General features: G+C 30.6%; 1 protein-coding gene and 1 long non-coding RNA gene across 3 annotated transcripts in view; one reads left to right on the forward strand and one right to left on the reverse strand.

Moving 5' to 3' along the window:
- The window catches only part of LOC141391178 (uncharacterized), a 115,474-nt gene that overhangs the window by 60,019 nt on the left and 33,903 nt on the right, over positions 1-21,552 (reverse strand). For both annotated transcript variants that reach the window (XM_073964086.1, XM_073964087.1), the window contains one exon: positions 7,952-8,011. The gene's annotated coding sequence lies outside the window, so the exon portion shown is untranslated. The remainder of the gene's footprint in view (positions 1-7,951; positions 8,012-21,552) is intronic.
- The window catches only part of LOC141391179 (uncharacterized), a 104,930-nt gene that overhangs the window by 58,956 nt on the left and 24,422 nt on the right, over positions 1-21,552 (forward strand). The gene's annotated exons all lie outside the window — the stretch shown is intronic.

The raw sequence follows: 21,552 nt of genomic DNA on the forward strand, positions 1-21,552 counted from the left end.
AACTAAAGAATTTCATATCCACCACTGTTTTTATGTCGTCTTTGCTTTGCAAAGAATACGAACATAGGAGTGTTGCTTCAATAAGCGGGGGTAAAACAACGAGAAAGTTGTTGTTTTTGCATTACGCATTGATCAACAAGGCCGTGCTGATGCCTATTATTGTTGTTGGCGTTTTTATTGTTGGACTGCAGAATTTTACATCTTTGTGTTTATTTCAGCTTTAGTCCATATTTTGTTGTATTCAAGTATTTGAATAACAACAAAATGTTTATTTGGACTATCTTTTGCAAAGAGCTAGAGAGATATCAGTGCTTGATTTGAAGTGTTTTAGTGGTTCATAAGCCCAAACAACTTTTTTGATGATTTATGCTAAACTCTTAGAAAATAAGGTGTAACCCCTTGAGTTTTAGAGATATTAAGTGGAAAATTTGACACAAGTTAAAATAGAGGTCGTAGAAAAATAGAAATTGCTAACTCCAAAACTCACTTTTTGATTTATGCCACTCTTTAAATAAATAAGCGATATATCGATAACAAATTTCCAGCAAGTGGTATGTTCTTTCCCCAGGAATTATGTACTTTCCGGTATAAGAAAAATATATCCATCTTTAGGAGGATGTGCGTGGCATCCTCCTTTTAATCGAACATTGTGGCATTCTTAATTTCAATACGTTTAGTTTTTGTTTTTTTTTTAATAATTGGAAAATAATAAATGCCTTTGATAAAATCCTTTTTACATTCAAGAAGGTGTGTTTTAATTTTAGAAAATTATTAATTTCCTGTAGGGGTTTTAAGTCGTTTCTTATGGCTATTTTAAAACTATATTTTATCAGTTCTTACATGTTTTTTAGCAATGGAAGCTTACTTTTTTCTATTGCATGTATGTGTCTTAAGTCTTTTGTTTCATTACAAATTTCTATTCCATATAGCACAAAAAGTAAAACTGAAATTTATGCAAAATTTCACACCTGAATGTCGGTTGGTTGGCATTGACCATAAAAGTATTTTTTCAACACAATAAATAGACTGAATTATTTTAAGACTTTGTTTCCTTTATTTCTAAAAAAACAACAAACAAATCTCAACAATTCAATGCCAAGCAAATCCCCGATTTCCTTTTAAGCGGCGTTAGGCAGCTGTTAACAGATTTCTATCTTTGTCTATCTTCTATCAGGCGCGTTTAGAAAAATTTCACCTTGATAATGTTTTTTTTTTCTTTTGTGTTATTTTTGTTGGTAGTGTTTGGTCCCCAAATCCATTTGATCACGATTTTAAGCTTTTTGGTTTTCAAAAAACAGCTATTAAAGGAAAGTGTTAACTAGATGTTCGTTTTCATTTGCCACAAAATGCCCAAGAGATGTATTTAGTATTTCTTAAACTTCGCTCTCTATGTGTGTTTGTATGTGTGTTGTTGCAAATTCTTTGGCAATGCGTCTTGTTTGAAAGACAAAAAATGTTTGATATTTAAATAGATTACCATCATTGGCTTTGTGAAAATCTACAAATAATTGGAGGGGTCGTTCGTTCGCCAAGTGAAAATAAATGATTTGTAGTTGGAAATACAAAAAAAAAATCATTTGAAGAAGATATGCAAATCGTAAACGTAGAAAAATGATAATGGTTTTTTAATTGCTGAAACATTTATTTTCAAAATTAAATCGAGCATTGTTAAAATTCAATTAGTTTGTAAATATGATTTTTTTCTGGTGGTTGGGGTTTTTCTTCTAAGAAATAAAATAAAGTTGTTAATTGAGTTAATTTGTAAATCGGCAAAAAAAACTCATATTCCTTTATGTCAAAGATGACTTCTTCGGGGAAATATTGGAATTGTCTTACACGAAATATGGTTTTGTCGAGGATTTTTAAAGAATATATTTTTTTCAAATATCTATAAGCCTTTAGCATGGATTTTAAGGTTTGAACCTAGACTTATTGTAGTTCCCCAATTGAGTTGTATAAAGCAGCGATTTCTCCTGAGAATGTCCAATCATTCTAAACGTTCACCCCCCCCACATCCATGTTTTAGTGTAGTCCCGCAGATGCATAACTAATATTTTCTTCTTTCATTGACCATTTAATTTTTAAATTGAATTTATTTTCTCTTTTCTTTCTAAACCCCATAAAAAGAAAACAAAGATGACCAAAGAATTAGAAAAATTAAAACTTTCTCACAACTCTCAACTAATAAAGATCACAGTTGTATTAATAGAGCATAGCCTGACAACCAACCAACTATTCAATATCATCAGCATTTCATCTCGTTAAGACTACTTAAACGTGATTACGATAATTGTTATTTAAGAAGATCAGCAGTTAATAACTCAATACAGCCACTTCTAATTGCAACGTTTAAATACTTGCCAGGCGGACAATGCAGACAAACCATACGGCAACAAAAAAGCGTTCTAAATTTTATAATAACTCAAACAACAATGTGTTAAAAAAACAACGCCAACTATAACATGAAATAAATAGCATTAAAAAAACACCACTGACCAAAAGGAACTTTAAAATCAGAACATCTGATAAAATTTCCAAAGCACGCATACAACAAGGCAAATGATGCGTGTTATAGGCCATGAGGAAAACCATGGTTAAAACCAAAACAGCAATGAACGTGATTGTTTACGAAAGCCATGAAGCAAAAATACAAGAAAAACTCCCCCAAAAAAACCTCCAAAACATTTTACAACAAAAGAAATTTCTCCAACAGTTAAACAGTTAACATTTTTGTGGAGATAAAAATCTCAGCTATGCTTAGCAAATTGTAACAATTTTCTGGCTATTGTTTTTAATATTTTAATTGATTACCATAAGAATATGGTTGAAACTTCGTTTTTTTGTTATTGTTTTCTTTTGTCTATTTAACTTCCAATGACAGCCATTGGAATTAGAGTAAATAAGTCATATGACAAAGCTTTTTTTGCAGTTTTTTTTCCTTTTCTCATTGACCATTTTTAGTTATTGGTCCGTTGTTCGTTGTTGGTCCATGGCGTCCGTATGTTACTTTTGTTAGTCTGAAGTCTTGTAAACAATCCATTGTTTGTTAATTTCTGTTAATCCTGCTTCTTTTTTTTCCATCTTCCATTTCTCTTAAGTTATTCTTTTTTATTTTATTTTAACTAAAGTGGAGCAAAGTCAAGTTTTTTCTTTTCTATTCTTGTCTCTGCAAAGTTTTCCCATTTTAGGAAATAAATCTTATTTTTTTGCTGGCCTTCTTGTTGGACATATGACCACTTGAAAATTAAGAGATTTATTAGCCTTTAAATATATAGACTAAGTCATCTTTAAGAACAATGGAAAATTCTTTTTTGCTTTTTGTACGAAGGCATTTTTTCGTATTGAATTGAGTTGTATGTTAACTCAAGAGGCTCAACTCAATTAATAGATTGCATTTTTTTGTAACCAATTTCCAAGTGGATAAATTGATTTTTAAATGGGGGAGCAGTTTTAAGGTGTCCGTAGGAGAAATATTGGAGACGTTTATTGTGCATTTTGTAGAGTTTGTTTTCAGGATATTTACAAGAATAATCAAAATCAAAATCTTGAATTTTTAGGATTAAAGCTTGGATTTTGTAAATTTTTTACACTATCAACTGGGACATAAGCTTGGTTATTAAGAATATTTTTGCACTGGAGTTCTGAGCGTTGATTTTTAAGAATATTTTAGAAAATCTTCACAACAATTTTTTTTACAGTTTTCAGAGGACAGCAGTAGGGTTATGACTTTTTTGCAACCTTATATCCCTGTATCATAGCGTGATGAGTTTCTACATAAGATTACATAAAATTTTAATTATATTTTTTTAAGATTTTTTAAAAATATTTTTAAATAATTTTTTATAAATTTTAACTTTATTATTTTCGTAAGGTTTTAAATTATTTTTTTTAAGAAATAAAGTAGCCGTAGAAGTTAGTAGTGATGTAATAAAAGTGAATTTAACAAATATTTTTCACAGGATTAAAATAACTAATTTTATTAAGAACTAACACAGCCTTATATGTGGACTATGTAATAAGCTTGGATTTTTTTAATATTTTTACAAAGTTCTTTAATTAAAAAAATAAAACGGCTATAGAGTTAATTTTTGTTGGATATTGTGAGATATATTTTTAAAAATTGTTATTTTCAAAAACTAGAATAGCCATTGTGAAATTTTTAAAGGAAATTACGATATTTTTAAGAACTGTTTAAAAATATTTTTTTTAAGAATTTTAAAAATAGTTTTAAATAATTTTTTATACATTTTAACTTTAATATTTTCTTAAATGTTTTAAATTATTTTTTTAAGAAATAAAGGAGCCGTAGGAATTAGTATTTAAAAAACATTTTGTATCTATTTTTCAATTTTTTTTTTTTTAATATTTTAAAAATATTTTTTGAAGATCTATTGGTCATATACGTGGATTTTTTAAAAATAATTTTTGGTATTTTTAATAATTGAATAAAATATTTTTAAGATTATCTAAAAATTTTATAAAAATTTATTTCCAATTTTTTAAATATATGTAAATTTCGTTAAACATATATATTTTTTTAATTTTTTATTTTTTTTTTGACAATTATTGTTGACTATAAGAAGATAAAAATTTTTAAAAATATTTTTCAAGTGCTAACCGAGCCATAGACCTAAATGTTTCTAATACTTTTTGATTGTTTTAATATTTTTTAATAACTGATTCAACATATTTCTTTAAGATTATTAAAAATTGTTTAAAAACGTCTTTCATATATATATAATATTTTTAATTAATATTTTAACTATTTTTAAATATATTTTTTCAAGAACTAACTAACTGAAAAACTAAGAGCCATAGGCGTTGATTTTTTGAAAATAATTTTTGAACATTTTTCATGATGCAATTAAATAATTGCGAAATATTGGAAAAAAAGAATGAAGAAATAAAGAAACAAATATAATGACCTCAAGCTCAAAAAACGTTTTATTTGTTACATTTTTCAAAATTGTTTAAATTTTTTTGTCAAGAACTTAGAGATCTGTTGACGTGGATAATTTTAAGAATTGTTTAAAAATTAAGAAAGAAGAGTTTAAAGAATTTATTTTTTTTTTAAACATATTTTCACTTTTTTAGATTTTATTTTAAATGATATTTAGGATTTTTTGTTTGTTTAAGAAATATACATGTCATAGACGCCTTTAAAAAAAAGAAGATTTTAATATTGATTTCGAATATCTTTACGACTTTTAAAATATTTTTTCAAGAACCAATAGAACCAAAAAAAAAAAAAAAAATATTTAAAAATATATATTTTTATTTTTTGGAAATATTTTTCAGGAACTGAAGAAGCCAGAATTTTTTTTAATATTGTTTCAATATGACAAAATTATCCATTGAGAAAGATTATTTAAAAATATTCATTGACATTTTTTATGGTATATTTTTTAAATTTTGTAACGAATTTAAAAAAAAAACAGTTTTGAAGAACAGTAAGGGCCATAGAAGGGGGTTTAAAAATAGTCTTTAATATTTTTTAAAAATATTTGCCAAGATCTAAAATATAATTTTTAAGAACTAAAGGAGCCAAAAACCTAAATTTAAAACATTATATTTTTACTTTCCTTTTCAAATATGTGTTTTTGAGCTTGGATTAAGACAAGACGAGCAATCCCTTCAATCATTGGGATTTTTACCTGTAATTTTTGAATTCTTTATATAGTCGAAGGTAATTGGCCGAAAGTACCAAGCCGATTTGAGTGCCATTGAATAAAAAAGGTACTATAACACTGTGGAACATTTTCAAGGTAATCTTGTGCAACCAATTTGAGCTGAGGATTTTTTGAGAGTAAAGACCCAAGCGACAGAAACCCTCTTTGGGTTTTGTTATGTCAGATCCAGCTTGGATTTTATGGCTCCACCTAAACATGGTTAAATATTGACTTTTTAAAGCAATTCTGGGCTATATCTCTGAAACCTATGTGAATCTTGATCTGACCTCTGGAGAAAATTTGTAGATAAGGACAAGAATAACATATTTGTAGAAATAATGAACTCGAAAAACTACATTTATTTCCTCAAATTTTATAAAATATCGAAAATTTCCATAATTTGTATACATTTCGTACCATATCTCCAAAACCTTTAATTTTTTCTTTTGGAAAAAAAAATCGCTGGAATGTAATACACAACTCTTCAGAACATGCCATTGTTGTAAAATGTCTCTATAACGTTTTTTTCAGTATATTTTTAAATTTAATAAATATGTCACTAATGTGGTAAAATCCGAAATGCGAGATAAACTGTTGGTGTGAACTGTGTTTAAAATAAGTGTTGTAAAGATATGATGCAAAATACCACTGAAACAACATGAAGTACGCATTTTAGAGTTTCAGAATGTTCTGAAGAATTGTTGAGAACTTTATTTGGAAGATTTTTGCAAAGGGTTACTTGGTTCAATTCCCAACAGTTTAGCTAATACTGACCAGAATTTCAGCAATTATGTAAAATTTTCTATATTTTATCGATTTGGTGCCCTAGGTGGAGTTTTTCTTATGTGGTCTGTTCAAAAGATAAGTTCTACTAGTTTAGGATTACCAAAGACAGCAAGGCCAAATTCCTTTTCGTTTCTGAGATAAAGGCTCGATAAATGCAAAAAACTGTAGTTTTAGCCCGGTTTAGATGAGGCCATAAAATCTGAACTGGATCTGACAGGACAAAACCCTACTAGGGTTTTTGTAGTCTCAATATGTACAGTCAAAAAAATGCAAACTAGAAGTTGTCTACATTTTCAGTGTTGCATAGTGTATTACCACCTTCATGGTGATACACTCTTTTGTATCATGAGTTTAGTTGAGGCTTTGTGTTGACCCAATAGCTCGTCTACGGATTGATCAAGGTATAAAAAAGTTAAAAATGAAGAGTATATCCTTGGCCAATAAACGATTAATTTAGCAGGAAAAAATTAGGTTGATTAGGTCAGACATTATGTGTGGTCAGAATTGGGCGTCGAAAAGTTGCAAAGGAAGCAGTTAATAGTTCAAGATTGAATGTATCGTTCCGATAGTAAGCATGATCAATGGCACAACGTTTCCCGTTCAAGTCTTAATGCTTCACAATTGACAAAACTTACATAGCTAAATTATTTAGTTGTAATGATTTCCCTTGCGACGTGATGTCATGGGAATGTTTAATAATGTGGTTTAGCCAAGGAGTCATAATGGGGAATCAGTCAGATAGGGAAATCCATAAACTATGTGAAATGCTGCCTTACCAGTTTGTATTTGAAATAAGAGAAGTTGAAGTTTATTCTAAGTTTGGTTTTAAGGACAAATATAGATTTATTAGCGACATAAGTAAGCAGTTATATATTTATATCCATTTCTCTAGTCGAGACTTAAATCCGTTACCTTATTAAATAGTATTTATTTATAAGATCATTTACCTCTCACTCTATTAATTTCGAATAACTGTGTCGTTAACAAAGCCGATCATAAATAGATTTTTGTTTTTGTCAACTCGTGTTATCGCAATTAAAACAAATTGATAACAACAATTCTTGAAATTTCTTTTTAAATATTCCATAAACACACACGACATTCATCAACCATCACAACGTGATATTATTTCTCATGAAGTGTGTCCCCACCAAAAGTATTTCACAGACACTATTAACTTTCTCATGTAAAACTAATTCTAATTTGAATAAGTTTGATTAATAAAGGTTGTTGCTGTTTTTGGAAATATGCTAATGTTTTTTGTTCGGTTTTGGTTTGGATCTTAATTGGTATCATTTCACTGTGATTCATCATCAATATCAACCAAAGACGACGTCATCTGCCCCAAACAAGGTGGTGTGGGCATATTAACTTTATTTAAAATTCAGCTAACGTCTGCCTATCTGGCGATGTGATATTCCAATCAATAGATATACTAAACTTGGCATTTGAACGCCACACGAAGAGAGAAATTGTTATGGAAACACAAATCTTACCTTATTTAGAAGATTATAAATGAACAGTTAGTTGTTGAGGTGGGTCTGTGATGTATGAAACTGAAAGTAAAAAAGTGAGAAAGAAATAAAACAAAATTAGTTAATTAAATAAACAACGCAGACATAAAAGGCAATACGATTTTAATCAATTATTCTATTAGGGTAGTAATGTGTGGGCAAATAATCGAGATGTCATAAAAATTGTTTTTGAGAAATTTTGCATAAGCATGTTTGCAATAAAGTTAAGAGCCACTCATTTATTTTATTGTCGAGAAAGAAAGGCATTTTCTTTCTTTTTTCTGTCAAAGTACAACTCTCTTTGCAATATTTGAAAAGTTTTCTTTATTGCAAAAAAGAAACAAATGTAAATGACATATTCGACATCTGTTGCATATTTAGACAAACTATTGTGTTAACCTATCAGCAGCATCGTCATCATCATCTATTGTCATACGAATATGGGTTACAAATTCACACTAAGAGGAAAAAACCAGGAATACCAAACTAGGTGACAATACCAAATATGAGTAAAGGCAATTTCAAATATATTTCTTTTTTTTCTGCAGAATATAATACCACCAATAAAAAAGCCAGCCATTTTCTATTATAAATCAATTGCACTTGTTTCAATATCATTTTTATTGTTTTCTCTATTGACCACATTTGGCTTCATCTCTATTAACCATTTATGGGTTTTCTTGTTGTGAGACATTTATGCAAATTATTATTGTTATGCTACCGCTGCTGGCCCCTGCCAAAGTCTTTCTTGTGGAATATTTTATTTTGTAGCGAGAAATTTTTATTCGTTTAGTTCAGTTCATTTTTGTTCATTGGTTACATGTTTTACATTCAATGTATGACTTCTTCTACGTCTAAGCATTGTATGTCTACTTGGTTTTTTTTTTTTTTTTGATATTTTGGCAACCCGTCTAGCTGTCTGACTGGCCCACAACTCTGGGTCAACTTTCGCTTGTTGTCGTTTTATAGTGAATTTTCTGAATTTGCAAAGTGGCCATAAAAACTTGCCAAAAAATAAATATTCTACAATTGTCCAGCGTTGTTGAATGTTGACTACTACATGGTCTTAAGTCTGGTGGCTGGATATGAAAATTTCTCCTGCCAACTTACTTCTACTTTTGGGGGAAAATGTTTGTGTTGTTGTTAATAAGGAAATATTTAAAACAGTAGCTTGCTATTTGTTGTTTAGTAATGAGAATGAATTTGTAAGGAGATTTTTGGGGAATTATTATTTCTTCTGGGACTACCACAGGCGTTATGAGGGACTATTTATGATGCAACCAACCAGTACAGAATTGGTGAAAATGTTCACAAAGGTCATTGGTTTTCTAATATAAGCACAACCGTAGTCTCCCTAAAGAACTCCAAACGTTTTTTTCAATGAATGCCAGAGAATAGTTCGGGTTATAGGAAAAGTGTTCAGTAGTGTGATTCTCTAACTCATATTTTGAGTTACCGACAAAATTCGGTAAACTTAAAATGCTTATAATTTCGGTCATTAACGATATTATTCGGTAAGTTAGCGATAGCAACAGTGCTGTTACTTTTACTTGAACTTTTCATTCATATTTTTTGCTATTTAATGCTACCGCACTACAGTTCTGGAGACAACCTAGTAAATGAAACTTGTCCACATTTTACTTGCTTTTAACTGAGAACTTTTCGGTTGTACTTCCTTCATATATAGTACTTGGATAGTACTTCCTTTAAAATCTCTTCTAAATTTCTATTTTCCTTAACTAATGAACGAACTTCCATTACATATTTTGGTCTTTACTTCGTTGTTGCTGTTGTTATTATTGCGGTTCACATGTGTGTCATTTAATGGCAGCTCAGCGATTTTTCTTTTGCATGCAGCAACAGCAGCAGTCAAAAGACTCTTTTTTGTTGCATTCTGGTAAAAAGACATTGAACTGCAGCCCCACTTTCTATTGGGGCCACAGACTTTGTTGTTTTTAGTTGTTGTTGTTGCTGCTCCATGTGTATTTATTTGCCATGTCTTCTTTAGAGACCGCGTGAACAACAGCAACAAACAAAACAAACTAAAAAACCAAACTAAGCCGCAAAACATAATGAATGGAAAAAATACATTCCACATTAATTTACACAAACAGCAAACTTTTCTTGGCTGACTTGCTCGATGGTCGGATGTTATTGTGTCTGCCTGTTATTGAAAAATACAAAAAAAAAGACGATACCGGCAAATAATGTAAATCCTATGTAGAGTGTCGGTTATATTGCCAAGTCTTTTCATTAAATGGCAAATATTTAACAATGTATTAAAAGAAAAAAAAAAACAAGAACGAACGACTTATGAATACATAAAAGACCATAACAAGTTGTAGGAAAAACGAGCGGTTAAGCGAAGGTGGTTTAAAAGCGAATGCATACATACATATGTGCTAAATTGTTTTCTGGTGATCTAGAAATCAATGGTTATGAAAAGACATAGGAGCACAAAAAATATTTTAGTGTAAATGTGTGAAGATGTTTGGGGGAGTTTTGTGGGGCCATCATTTCTTTGAGGATTATTGAAAAGATCTGTTGGTTTGCTTGAAATTGTTGTAAGTGTTGTAAGTTGGGATAACATTTAGGAAATGTCCTTTGTTTAATACAAAAGACTGAAGACACAAACTCTTAGCTCCATACAAACGATTTTTCAAAAATAATATATTTAAAAATTTGGTTTTGTGGAGAAGATTTTTTAAAACATGATCAAAAGACTTTTTTAGAATTCTTAAAGAAATTTTGATGTAGCAATGACAGACCCAACTTATGGTATGTTCTTTGGGGCCAATTTTTTAAACTTTCTGCTAACAACAATCGTGTATTTTTTTACACTTTTTGGTCTCATAACTTTGATAGCCTGAAGATGATTGACTATGAATACTGAATGTAATACTGTAATACTGAATGGATTCCAAAAAATAATTTTGTTTAGTATCATGGATTTTTAAAAAATCTTTTTGAGGCAAGTCTATTTTTCAAAAACATATTTTTCAAGCCCATGGATTTTTTCAGGGACGTAAAAAAGTAATTTTCCATGCATGTGGATTTTTAAAAATATTTTAGACACGTGGAGTTTTAATTTTTTTTGCAGGTAAGTTTTAAAAATATTTTTAAGCACGTGGATTTTTCAAAATATAATATTTCTGGCATGTGGACTTTTAAACGTATTAAGCACCTACACCACGTGGATTAAATTATTTTTTCATGCACGTAGATTTTAAAAAATTTATATTTTTCAGGAACGTGGATTTTTAAAAACATTTGTTTCAGGCACGAGAATTTTGAAAGATATTTTTTGAGAATCGTGAATTTTTAATTTTTTTTCGGGTAATTTTTAAAAATATTTTTGGATTTTGATAAATATTTTTCATGCACGTGGATTTTTCAAAATATAATATTGCTGGCATGTGGATTTTTAAACATATTAAGCACCTACACCTTGTGGATTTAAAAAAACTATTTTTTGAGGCAGCTAGATTTTAAAAATAATTATTTATTCAGGCACGTAGATTTAAAAAAATATATATTTTTCAGGAACGTGGATTTTCAAAAGCATTTGTTTCAGGCACGAGCATTTTTAAAAGATATTTTTTGAGAATCGTCGATTTTTAATTTTTTTTTAGGTAATTTTAAAAAAATATTTTTTTACGCACGTGGATATTGAAAAATATTTTTTTCATGTACGTGGATTTTTTAGAATATAATATTTCTGGCATGTGGATTTTTAAACATATTAAGCACCTACATCCTGTGGATATAAAAAAATATATTTTTTCGGCAGCTGGATTTTAAAAATAATTATTTTTTCAGGCACGTAGATTTTAAAAAAATTATATTTTTCAGGAACGTGGATTTTTAAAAACATTTGTTTCAGGCACGAGAATTTTTAAAAATATATTTTTTCAGGCACGTGTATTTTTAAAAAAATATATTTCAGGCACGGTTGCCACCGTGGTGCCATGGTATGCACACCCGCCTTGCACACATAAGGTCGTGGGTTCGATTCCCCGGCCAGGCAACATCAAAACACTTTTCAACGGTGGCAAAATACCTCTCAGTAATGTTGGCGACATTTCCTGAGTATTTCAGCCATGTAAAACTTCTCTCTGTAGGTCCCATATCATTGAGCTAATATGCACTCATTGATACGAGAGAAGTCTCCCTTGTCCCTTATGGGATGTTTGTGGAACAATTATATAATTATATATATTTCAGGCACGTGCATTTTAAAAATATATTTTTAGGCACCTGAATTTCTAGAAATATATTTTTGAGCTCTAAGGCACGTGGATTTTTAGAAATATATTGTTTGTACTCTGAGGCACGTCGATTTCTAAAAATATATTTCTGGGCTCTGAGGCACGTGGATTTCTCAAAATATATTTCTGGGCTCTGAGGCACGTGGATTTCTAAAAATATATTGGGTGCCACCGTGGTGCAATGGTATGCACGCCGCCTTGCACACAGAAGGTCGTGGGTTCGATTCCCCGGCCAGGCAACATCAAACATTTTTCAACGGTGGCAAAATACCCCTCATTATTGTTGGCAAAATTTCCTGAGTATTTCAGCCTTGAAAAACTTCTCTACAAGTTGTGTCTTAAGACACGCCATTCGGACTCGGCGATAAACAGTAGGTCCCATATCATTGAGCTAAATATGAATCGGGGTGCACTCATTGATATGAGAGAAGTCTCCCTTGTCCCGTATGGGATGTTGTGGAACAATGTTTTTTGTTATTTCTGGGCTCTGAGGCACGTGGATTTCTAAAAATAGATTTCTGGGCTCTGAGGCACGTGGATTTCTAAAAATATATTTCTGGGCTCTGAGGCATGTGGATTTCTAAAAATATATTTCTGGGCTCTGAGGCACGTGGATTTCTAAAAATATATTTCTGGGCTCTGAGGCACGTAGATTTATAAAAATATATTTCTGGGCTCTGAGGCACGTGGATTTCTTAAAATATATTTCTGGGCTCTGAGGCACGTGAATTTCTAGAAATATATTTTGGGCTCTGAAGCATGTGGATTTCTAAAATATATTTTTGGGCTCTGAGGCACGTTGATTTCTAAAAATATATTTCTGGACTCTGAGGCAGGTGGATTTGTAAAAATATATTTCTGGGCTATGAGGTACGTTGATTTCTAAAAATATATTCCCGGGCTCTGAGGCACGTGGATTTCTAGAAATATATTTTTGGGCTTTAAGGTACGTTGATTTCCAGGATTGTAGTTTTGGGCTTCGAGACACGTGGATTGGTTTGAGGCACGTGCTTTTTTAGAACTATTCTTGTAGAGAATTTTATTGAGGCACGCGGATTTTTAAAACTAATTTTATTGAGGCACGCGGATTTTTAAAACAAATTTTTCATACACGCGGATTTTTAGAACGATTTTATTTGAGGCACACGGATTTTTAAAAAATATATATTTTTGAGCGAAAATCCAAGCCCTTAATTCTTATTTTTTTGAGTCGGAACCCTTAATATAGAAATATATTTTTCGGCGGTACGTGAATTTCTAGAAATACATTTTCTTGACACAGTTAAGTTAAGTTAAGTTAAAGTTTATTGAGACTCATATAAAAAACATTACAAATGGTATTGTGAAACAAATACATAAATAAAGAAACTTAAAACTATAAGGTATTATTTTAATTTCCATAATATGTTTATGTTAACAAATTGTGATAATGTCGGTGTGAGAAAATGAATACAAAGTTACTTAGAAAATGTGCTTGCTCCCGGCACATCCAGTATCTCGCAGAGCTTTGTCTGCTAGGAAGTTGTAATAATAATAATAATAATAATAATAATAATAATAATAATAATAATAATAATAATAATAATAATAATAATAATAATAATAATAATAATAATAATAATAATAATAATAATAATAACAATAATAATAATAATAATAATAATAATAATAATAATAATAATAATAATAATAATAATAATAATAATAATAATAATAATAATAATAATAATAATAATAATAATAATAAAAATAATAATAATAAAAACATTTACCTTAAAAACTATCTTACAAACTAAATATAAAAAAAAAAAACTAACCCCTGTGTATACCGGGAGTAGGAGAGTGATAAAGCAAAGCACTATTGTTACCAATTTGTTCATTCATAATGCCAATGGGCGACAAATAATTTGTATTATTCCAATTAAAATTTTCTTCAGAAATCAAGATGTTTTGCATCACGATACCTTCAAAATTACTAAGTCTTTGAACAAATCTGAATAAAAGATCAAGAGCATAATCCGAAATTTTGGTGATTGAGGAGGACTCATATAAATATTCATTCGAAAATCTTTTATTTTCTGATTTATAATTCTTCCCTATGCATTTCCGAATTATGTTTCTTTCAAAAACCTCCATTTCCCTCATTACTGTAGGCGAAATGGTAAACCATATTGGAAATGCATAGAGAAGAATTGGCCGAATACTAACTTTATATAAAAGTAATTTTGTTTCTACTGGTAAATGCTTGTTACATAATAATTTTGAGAAAGAGTATTGCATTTTTCTAGCTTTTTGCAGACTCTTTCTAGCATGAACATTAAATTTTAGTAACTTATTAAAATTCACTCCAAGATATTTCACACTATCTTCAAAACAGATTTCATTCCCTTGTAAGAATAGCTTAAGTTCCTTACTCTGTGGGACAACAAAATATTTGCATTTACCAGACGGGTTACGTATACATATAGCTTTACTTTTCGATGTATTAATTTTGATTCCCCAGTTCTCATAAAAGGAATTGACGTGCTCTAGGTGTGCACTCACGTGGCTGAGCGCAGCGTCAGGTGATTCACTATGAGCATAGAGCAAGGAATCATCAGCGTAAAGGATTCCTTTAGATTCTCCAAATTCGTGAGGAAAATCTGAAATTAATATATTGTAAAGAAGTGGCGACAAAATGGAACCTTGTGGCACACCACAGCTTACACTTCCAGTGGATGACAAATTGTTACTATGAGTAACGCAAAATTTTCTATTAGAAAAAAAACTTTGAATCAATTTAATAAGAGAAGAAGGAAATCCAATTGAAATCATTTTATATAAAATGCTTTTATGATCTGCTCTATCAAAAGCCTTTTCTACATCCAAAGAGACTGCTACTGTACACCTACGTTCTCACTAGAAAATTTTAAAAGAGCATGAACTGTCGAATTTCCTTTTTTGAATCCAAATTGACTTTCAGGAATAACGTCATTTCTTATATGTACATTTAGTTTCTTTTTTATAATTTTTTCAAATAATTTTCCTAAATTTGGAAGTAGTGATATAGGGCGAAGAGAGTTAATGTCATTATTACCCCTTTGTTTCTGAACGGGAACGATTTTAGCAACTTTCCACCGATTTGGAAAGTAACAGTTACTTAAACAGTTATTATAAATTATTGTAAGCAAATCGAAAGCTTGCTCAGGCAATTTTTTAATAATAAAATTAGAAATATTGTCAATACCAGACGATTTTTTGTTATTCAATGATTGCACTACTTCCATAACTTCGCATTTGTTGGTAAGCATGGAATTATCCAAATCGTTCAAAGTGTTATTTTCATTATTGAACGTAATAGTTGAGTCTGAGATTGGTTCCAAAGTTCTTGAAATTGATCCCTCAACATCTTCCACATATTTCTTGACACAGAGGAACGTGGATTTCTAGAAATATATTGTTTGAGACACGTGGATTTCTAGAAATATATTTTTGAGCTCTCGAGGCACGTGGATTTCTAGAAATATATTTTTGAGCTCTCAAGGCAGGTGGATTTCTATAAATATATTTTTGAGCTCTCGGGGCACGTGGTTTTCTAGAAATATATTTTTGAGCTCTCGAGGTACGTGGATTTCCAGGAATATATTTTTGGACTCTGAGTCACCTGGATTTCCAGGAATATTTTTTGGGCCCTGAGGCACGTGGATTTCTGGAAATATATTGTGGATTTCTAGAAATATATTTTTGAGCTCTCAAGGCAGGTGGATTTCTAGAAATATATTTTTGAGGTCTCGGGGCACGTGGATTTCTAGAAATATATTTTTGAGCTCTCGAGGCACGTGGATTTATAGAAATATAATTTTGGGCTCTGAGGTACGTGGATTTCCAGGAATATATTTTTGGACTCTGAGTCACCTGGATTTCCAGGAATATTTTTTTGGGCTCTGAGGCACGTGGATTTACGAAAATATATTGTTTGAGGCACGTGCTTTTTTAGAACTATTTTTGTAGAGGCATGTGGATTTTTGAAACTAATTTTATTGAGACACACGGATTTTTAAAACAATTCTTTTTGAGGCACGCGTATTTTTAAAATGCATTTTATTGAGGCAGGCTGATTTTAAAAACATTTTTTTTGAGGCACGCGGATTTTTATATGAAATTTATTTGAGGCACACGGATTTTAAAAAGTATATTTTTCAGCGAAAATCCAAACCATGGATTTTTAGGAAATTAGAGCCACTGAACCATTTTTTTTTTAGACGGAGGCCCAGTTTTGCATTTTTAAAATTTTCAGGGTCAGAGCCAAATTCTTGGATTTTTATAAAAATAGTTTTTAGTCGAGCCCTTATCCTAGGTTTTTTAAAGTCTTATTTTCGAGACAAAGCCTTAATTGGGGATTGTATTAATATTAATATTATTATGGGGGCCACCGTGGTGCAATGATTAGCACGTCCGCCTTGCACTCAGAAGGTCTGCGTTTCGAATCCCAGGCCAAGCAACATTAAAATTTCAACGGTGGCAAAATTCCCCCTCAGTAATGCTGGCGACATTTCCTGAGTATTTAAGCCATGAAAAACTTCTCTACAAGTGGTGTCGTAAGACACGCCGTTCGGACTCGGCAATAAAAAGTAGGTCCCATATCGTTGAGCCAATATGAATCGGCGTGCACTCATTGATATGAGAGAAGTCTCCCTTGCCTCATTTGGGATGTTTGTGGAACAATTAATTAAATATTATTATCTTTGAAACAAAAGTGTAATCTTAAATTTTTAGAAATTGTATTTTTATGTCAGAGCCCTAATCCTCGATTTTTAAAAATAGTTTTGTACAGTCAGAACCACAGTCCTGAATTTTTTAAAGATATTATTTTAGAAAAGAACCCTAATTCTTAATTTTTAAAATTAAAATTTTTTATTTAGGGCCGTAATAATAAATATTTTTTTTATTTTAAAAATATTATTTTTGAGTAACTTTTTAAGAATTTGATTTTACAGACACCAAATCATAAATTTTAAAGCTTTTTTGAGCCATAAACCTAGATTTGTAAAAACATTAGTTTTGGGTCAGATTCCTAATCCTAATTTAATAATTTTTCAAATTATTATTTTTGAGTTGGAATTTTGTTTTTTGTTTTTATTTTTAAAAATATTGCTGGAATGCAAAATTTCTAACAATTCTTATTATTTGGTTTTTTATTATTATTTTATTTTTTATTTTTTTATTATTATCATTTTATTTTTTTTATTTATTTATTTCATTATTCGCAATATAGAAGCCTTCGTGGTCAGAAAATGTATTACATAGTAAATAACCCTGAAAACATAACTAAAATAACTTCAAAATTAATTAACAATAATATTTTAGGGTCTTCGAACTGTTATTTTTAAAATATTAAAAAAAATATTCAGATAATCAGATTGTAAAAGTAAATTATTATCGTAGAGTGTGTCAATCAGTGTTAGCATGACCTGAACTTGGATTTATAAAGTATCAAACGTCAGTTTTTTATGCCTTCAGGCGAGGGCATAACAACGATCAAAAATGTGCATTATCGAAATAATGTTTTTAGACACTTAAGTATGTTCGGACGAAATATTTCTTCCAGAAATATATCAGGCTAATAGAATATCGCTCCATGCATTTGTGTACCTCCCACAAAAACTAAAGTGGTTGGTTGGATAACTATTGAAAGGAATTAATTAATCGCAAATTTGGACCCACTTCCAAGATACGATTCATTTAACATTAAGCATTTTTGAGCTTAAATACCAAACAAATTTTATACCAAAACGCCCTCCAAAACTTCCAAAAATTGCACTATTTTTGTCAAAAAGTTCACACTTCCAAAAAGCTCATTTTCTGACCAGTTTTGTTAAAATTTTTGCTGATGATCCTCTTTGATGCTACTCACCACATTTTCTCTTCTAGCACAACATCGACCTCTTGTGAATATTAATCATTTTATATTTTTTCTCAAATGTTGACCTTTTATATCATAAAATGTCCTTTAATGCTCGCAGTTGGCCTTATAACTTTCCTCGAAAAAATATTCAATATTTGTTTTTCTTACTCGGGTTGCTGTTGTCGTCTCCGTAAACCATTGTCGCTTAATTAATGCAAATTCATAAAGATTAACCTGACACATGTGATCCCTGCGACTGTTTAACATTTTTTTCAATATTCACGATCAATGGAGATGCCAATAGAGTTGGGGCCATTGCAAGCAGAAGAAGAAGAAATTCACTTTCTTCCTTAAGATAAAAAATGATGACAAAAATTGCCACAACAATTTTTCGTTAATGGTGGAGGGAATATCAATGAACTTTATAATAAATTTCGCAAGAAAAAAAAAAAACAGCAACACAATTTCAAATCAGAGATGATTTCACTAAACGTGATGTTACCAAATGCTACAACAGCAAAACTGTTTGCCATGGCAACTGGGCTCTCTCAAAACCAAAAAAAAAGACAAAAAAATAAAATTAACTTGTGGAGGATCGTTCTTTCCAAGGAAGGTGAATAAATTGTAACCATGTAGGTGTGTGTGTGTGTGTCTGTGTTATAGCAAAACCTATAAATAATTGTTATGGCCATAGCCATGTTGTGTGGTAGTGTTGCTAATAAATTGCCAAATAATTTCCCCATACAGAGAAACGGCCTCCCAACAAATGAATTTATGACCATTTAAAGAGAATGTGTTTAAATAAACTTTGACACTTTCCTTAGCCAAGGCAAAGGAAAATTTTACCAACAAAAATCTTTAAGCTCTTAAATGGTAGTAGGCAGATGCTTTCAGCATGATAATAAATTTTGTTTAAAGAAAAAAAAAATAGCAACAAAAATCTTTCATGCAAGGTGTTTAATTTACTTCACGTGTCAGTAGTCTGAGATGAGAATAGTGGTTGTGGTATTGGTCGCAAGGCATCCAATGGAGTTCGAGTCAAATATTAAACCAAAATGTAAACCGTGGTTTGGTTACGATGGAAATGCTTTTGCTTAGTGGCTAGACTTTGTGGCTTTGTTTTACAGTTTTTATTGACAAATCTTCCATGCCTTTGAACTTTAAGGAATTTCTGACAAGTGTTTTTCTTCCATTGGAGGCAACTTTAAGTGGGTTAAATGTCATTGGATTAACCTTGATTTAAGCTGTGTGTTGGGAAGAGAAAAGAAAAATTGAGTTGTGGACTAGATTTTTTCATTATTGAAAGGTTAATAAAAATGAAAATTAAAAAAATGCCGCAAGGCTTGTCTTTTAGGTAGTCTCGGTTTGGAAATACAAACAAAGGTCCTAAAGACATTTGTTAACGTTGAGTTCTTTTACCTCAAAGTTTTTAAAAGGAAGTTTAATAGATTTGAGAACTATAGAAGGAGGCGACAAGTAATATAGGATTGTTAGGAAGTTATCCCTTTAAATAATAGGTCTGTTCGGTGACTTCGCAAGTAAAAAGTACATACAACTTCTTGCAATACTTTTCAGTTCTCCTTTTACTTAACAAGTTTTTTATGGAACAGCATTTTGTAGAATTTTGTACAGATTTTGGGTTATCGAACAGACCTAATGTCAAAGTTGAATATATTCACTTCGCTTAATGAATTTTATTCAAAGATGGAGCAACTAAGACGCCCTTCCTGATTGCTATAGTCAAATAATAGTTTTCTTTCGGTAAAATCCATTAAAGAAGAACGAGTTTCCGTATACTATTCCCTTGTCCCATCAGGAATTTCCGTGATATACCTTTATTATTTTACATTAAACTGCAAACTAAGACCTGCTTTCTATATCTCCCATTATGTAAATCACTGACAAAGGTACCAAAGAAATTAGTTAAGAAAAGCGAAATTGAAAAATGTGTCCCTTATGGCCTGGGAATTTTGTTCAATTTTTTGTAACCATTAAACAAAAGACTTAGACAACAAACCTTTAAGCACTTTCTTTGTTGGCCATTTACATTTTCCTTTAAAGGAGGGAATCCAGCAAACACTCAAAACATTTGTATTCATGAATGAAAATCGTTTGTTTCCCTCATTTATTTGAGTTTTATTTTTTTTTTGTGCTGCAACTATTTTTGCCAAAGTTGCTCTAGTTTTCTTTGTTGTATTTGTAACACTGTCATAGTGGCATCATTTTAAAGTTTCTTTTTGTCGTATATTTCCTTTTTCTTTTTCATTCACAATGTCATTCCAAAGATGCATATCTATTGAGATAAAACACTCATCCGCATATGTTTAAAGAAATCAAGCAAACACCAAACACATCACAACACAGACCAAATTCAATGATAAGAAGAATTGTTGAAGAAGAAGACAATTGCAGAAACAAAAAACGAAGATAAACAAAACTAAACCAAGAGAAAATGTAGGTGAACTTTTTTGAAAATTGGAATTCTAAGAGCTTTGTCTATAGGGGGAATAGTGTCACACAGACACACTGGGATGGAGGAGGAATGATATCATTGTAAGTCAAGTTAACACAAAGGTTTTACTAGGACATGGAAGGTGGACGAAAATAATCAAAATTTGATGAACTGGGATTTATATTTTCCAGGAAAATTTCAGATAGACAAAAATCTCTCTATGATTGCAGCCGAATTCTATTAGCTCATGACATGAGCAGCGTACGAGGGAGAAGTGAAGAAAAGTACATGGCAGAAATACTCAGGAAATGAGAGGCTTATCGTTGACAAGTTATCATGTGTTTTTTTTTCAAGACTCGAACTCACTGAATGAATGATGATGATCTAACTATATTATCCTACTTAAAAAGAAGGTCAAAGCTCGGGAAAGGCCAAGGTCGACGCTCTGAACATAAATATAATTGTGAACTTTTAAATATTTCTTGTAGAACCAATGACATTATAATCCTTTATTTTTGCGATTAACTTTTAAGAGACCATATTTTTTGAGAAAGCACTAAAATTATTGTCTTGGATTTTAAAAGTTGTAAATTGAGAAATCTTCGAAGTCTAGAAACGTAGATTTTTACACATATCTTTCAAGACCCGGGACTGAATCTTTATGGAATATTTTTGAGGTGTCGTATAAACCGTGGAATGAAAATAGTTCTAAATTACTAAAAAAATTTCAGATTTGTTCTGAGAGAGATTTCTGAGAAACCCCAAAGCCATATTCGTGGAATCGTACACGGCTACAATGGCTGCATTTTTAAATATATTTCTTGGGGAACTATTCAAGAAGCCATCTTATATTTTGTGAATGACACATTTGCGATTTTTGATGTTTTTGTTGCGTTTACTTAAGGCAAGAGTTGTGCATTTTAAAATATATATTTTGATACAACAATTGTGGAAAATTTGTGTGGGATTTTTAAAAGTA

This window comes from Musca autumnalis, unplaced genomic scaffold (genome assembly GCF_047663935.1).
Source record: "Musca autumnalis isolate F117 unplaced genomic scaffold, ASM4766393v1 scaffold_1, whole genome shotgun sequence".
In the NCBI taxonomy this organism is placed as follows: Eukaryota; Metazoa; Arthropoda; class Insecta; order Diptera; family Muscidae; genus Musca; species Musca autumnalis.